Source organism: Gavialis gangeticus, unplaced genomic scaffold (assembly GCF_001723915.1).
Source record: "Gavialis gangeticus isolate Ggan-Ray unplaced genomic scaffold, GavGan_comp1, whole genome shotgun sequence".
NCBI lineage: Eukaryota > Metazoa > Chordata > Crocodylia > Gavialidae > Gavialis > Gavialis gangeticus.
In genome coordinates, this window is record NW_017729030.1 from 60,021,434 (window position 1) to 60,025,633 (window position 4,200).

Here is a 4,200-nt window from a genome sequence, read left to right on the forward strand (position 1 = left end):
TAGGGGGTGGGGGAGGGGAGGCTGAAGGAGGGGACCATGGGGGGACTCCCACCACACCCCATCCTCCAGCCTCCGCCGGCTCTTTAAAAAAAAGCCCCCACTCACCAGCTGCTGCCCAGTGAGGGGGTGATCCCTGCTGCCCCATGCTGTGTGGGGGGCTGTCATGAGCCACCCCGCCTACTCTCCCAGCCCCCATGTGGCTGCTCTGCCAACCCCAGCTCCTGGCCCTTTAAGAAAAAAACAACAGCCTGGCCTCACCAGCTCCTGCAGTGGCCTTGGGGCTTCTGTGGGTTCCTGCAGCGCCTCCCACGTGGTGTGGGGCAGTGGGGATTACCCCCCACCTGGTAGCAGCTGGTGAGTGCAGGGCTTTTTTTTTTTTAAAGGGCTGGGGCAGGTGGGACAGCCATGGGGGGGTAGGGGGGAGCTCATGGTAGAGCCCCACATCCAGCATGGGGCAGTGGAGGGCAGTGGGGATCACCCCCCCACCACCTGGCACCAGCTGGTGAGTCTGAGCTTTTTTTCCCCAAAGAGGTAGGAGCTGGGGAGGACTGGGCAGCCACTGAGAGTGGACGGGGGATGGGGCCTGTCCGATTCAGAGATTCGGCAGCAGCCAAATCTCTGAATCAGATTCAGCTGAATGGATTTGGGACAGTGATTCAAATCACCATATCAAATCACTGTCCCCTGAATCGGCCAAATCCGAATCAAATACTAGCCACTTCACACAGGCCTACTGTTCAGCAGGGATCCTGTGGAGAAGACCAGGAGTAATGGATATAAACTCCTGGAAGACTGCTTCAGGCTCAATTCTAGGAAAAACTCCTTCATAGTCAGGGTGTCTAGATTGTGAGAAACTCCCTCCAGAGGTGGTGCAATCACCTACACTGGAAATCTTCACGAGGAGACTGGGCAGTCACCTCTCTGGGGTCACCTGATCCCTAGTTGTTAGGCCAGTGTGAAGCAGAAGGTATTTGCTTCAGAGTGTGGAGGGACAGTGATTTGATTCAGTGATTCAAATTACTGTCCCAATGCGATTCAGCTGAATCCAAAGATATTCGGCACTGAATCTTATTTGGCCATAGACTATATGGGTATCAAGCATTCAGGAAGAGAGAAAAGGGAGATGTGTCAATGGTACAGACAGGAAGTCTGTTCAATGAGTCACCAGTGCTGAAAGTCCTGGCATACACTGGGGAGCTGTTTAAAAAAAAAATGTCAACAGGCCGTCTAGAAAAGCAGCACCTGACAGTTCCTGGTATGTGAAGAACCACAAACTGTCAACCCACACCAGCAAGAATGCAATCCCCTTGCTCACATAGTGTAAAAATGACAAAGATCCAGTCAGGCCGTTTTGCAATACGATCCATGAGAATGGGTCCACGCTATGCCTGGATGCGAGTGTAAGACCATGAGTGAAGTGCACTCTATACTCATGAGAACAAGCAATCGAGGGCCTGAATTTGTGACAGCAGCAACTGAGGTCACCCCTAACATCTACATCTAAACAGGGAGAAGGCACAGCAGCTCCCTGGACCTCACCCCTGCCAAGTAAGCAGAGGAACCTTCACCTGGGCTGCTTGGAGGCTTGATGCTGCTGCTGCTTTTGGCCATACGATGAAGTTTGGTCTCAAAAGAGGATATGAGGGGCTCTAGTCGTGCCGCAGCTTCCCAAGAGCAGCTGGGGAGGCAGTGCCAGCAGGAGCAGCTGGATAAGCCCTGGCTTGAGCCAGCAGCCCTGGGAAAAGCCATGACTTGTCCAACTGTTCCCCCGGCTGCACCCCCGCCAGGGCAAGGCAGGCAGTGCTGACAGCCCTGGAAGAAGCTGCAGGGGCTGGGGGGTGGGGATGATCAGGGGACTGGGGGATTGAACCAGGGCTTCTCCCCAGCTCCCAGTTCCATTCCACAGCTTCCAGTTTGATCATTTCCCCCAGCCCCCATGGTTTCTCTCGGGGCTACCAGCACTGCCTGCTGAGGGAGGCAGCCGGATAAACTGTGACTTGAGCTGGCAACTCTGGGAGAAGCTGTAGGGGCTGGGGAATCAAACCGGGAGCTGAGGGGGAAGTCCCTGTTTGTTTCCCCACACCCTGATCATTCCCCCCTACTCCTGGTTTGATTCCCCAGCTCCCAATCATTCCCCCAGCCCCCGGGGCTTCTCCTGGGCCTGTCAGCACTGCCTGCCTTGGCTCAGTGGAGGGCAGTCAGGGGAGCAGCTAGATAAGTCGTAGCTTCTCCTGGGGCTGCTGGCTCAAGGTGAGGCTAATCTGGCTACTCCCCTCCACTGCTTCTGCAGGCACTGCCTAGTGTCTGCCTGTGCAGTCTGTGGCCGAATCTCCAAATCTCTCCGAATTGATTCAGAGGCTTCCAATTCTATTTGGAGAGATTAATAGGTCTCCCAATTCTGTTTGGAGATTCAGCTCCTGAATCAGGCCAAATCTCCTCTGAATCGAATCAACTACTGAAGCTTTGCACAGCCCTACCAGTTGTCTTTCCTGCTTAGCGTAGAGGGGCTGGACCCAACGATCTTGCAAGGTCCATTCCAGCTGCTAACAATCTATGAATCTATGGGGGAGTCATGCTTGAGGACACACTGGGGATACAGGCTGACCTGGACAGGCTTGCAAAGTGGGCAGATCAAAACCTGAGGATGCTTAACACAGAAAAATGTAAAGTGCTCCACCTGGGAAGAAATAATCTGCAACACTTACAGGCTCATGGTGCTACACTTGCCAGCACCACAACTGAAAAAAACCTGGGGGTCATGATAGACCACAGAATGAACATAAGCCACCAATGTGATGCTGTAGCTGGCAGAGCGAATCAAAACACTGGCATGCATCTCAAGCAAGACTAAGGATGTCATCTTCCTGCTCTACTTGGCCTTGGTGAGACCACAGCTGCAGTACTACATCCAATTCTGGGAGCTGCACTTCAAGGATGTGGAGCAGCTTGAGAAAGTCCAAAGGAGGGCCACATGCATGAGGTCTGGAGAGCAGGTCATATGGGGAGAGGCTGAAAAACATGGGAATGTTTAGTCGGGAGAAGAGAAATCTCAGAGCGGACTTGGTGACAGCCTATAAGTATATAAGGGGCACAAATCAGGGCCTGGGGGAGCAATTGTTCCCCAAGGCACTCCAGGGGAAGACAAGAAACAATGGGCATGAACTGCGTGAAGACTGCTTAGGAGTGGACATAAGGAGAAATTTCTTTACAATTCAAGTGCTGAGGGTCTGGAACAGACCCCCCCCAGAGGTGGTACAGTCATCTACCCTGGGGATCTTTAAATAACAAATTTGACGCACCTTGCTAGGGTCATCTGAACTCAGCAGTCTTCCCTGTCCAAGTGCAGGGGGCTGGACCCAATGATCTCATGAGATCCTTTCCAGCCCCTAACATCTATGAATCTATGTAACCATAGTTACATCCCCACTTCCCATTTTCCACCAAAAACTGCAGCATTGGCCCAGTCTGCCAGCTCCTTTCATAGCCTCTCCGTGCCTTCCCCATGGTAAATTTTATACATGTATCTGATCCAAGAAACCACAACCATCTTTTCCAAACCCAGCTCTATTGTGACACCAGTGAGTAGTTGGATGGACTTTTCATATGCCCACTCATCAATGCATCTTGCCCTCCCATATGCTTTGCAAGTGGTTTCAGTTCAGCTACAAGTCCCTCAGTGCAGGGACTCTCTTACTGCAAGTCTGAGCAATAGCAAATCCCAGGATGTCATCCTCCCACCGTACTCTGCCTTGGTGAGGCTGCAGCTGGAGTACTGCATCCAATTCTGGGCTCCACAATTTTAAAAGGATGTGGAGAAGCTTGAGAGAGTCCAAAAGAGAGCCACAAGCATGATCAGAGGGCAGGAAAACAGGTCTTATGATGAGAGACTGAGCACTACAGGACTTTTCAACTTGGAAAAGCACAGGCTCAGGGGGGACCTGGTGGCTGCCTATAAGTATATAAGGGGTGTACATCAGGATCTGGGGGAATACCTGTTCACCAGAGCGCCCCATGGGATGACAAGGTCAAATGGTCACACACTCCTCCAAGACCATTTCAGGCTGGACATAAGGAAGAACTTGTTTACTAACCAAGCCCTCAGGGCCTGGAACAGACTGCCGCCAGAGGTGGTGCAAGCACCTACTCTGGACTCCTTTAAGGGTCAATTGGACGTTTATCTTGTTGGGATCCTGTGATCCC

The 4,200-nt window shown here is 52.3% G+C and overlaps 1 protein-coding gene across 1 annotated transcript in view; it reads right to left on the bottom strand.

Annotated features, from left to right (window-relative positions):
* Nucleotides 1-1,093: 1,093 nt before the first annotated feature.
* The window catches only part of DNAJC30 (DnaJ heat shock protein family (Hsp40) member C30), an 11,435-nt gene continuing 8,328 nt past the window's right edge, over nt 1,094-4,200 (bottom strand). The window contains exon 2 of the transcript XR_002098485.1: nt 1,094-1,534. The gene's annotated coding sequence lies outside the window, so the exon portion shown is untranslated. The remainder of the gene's footprint in view (nt 1,535-4,200) is intronic.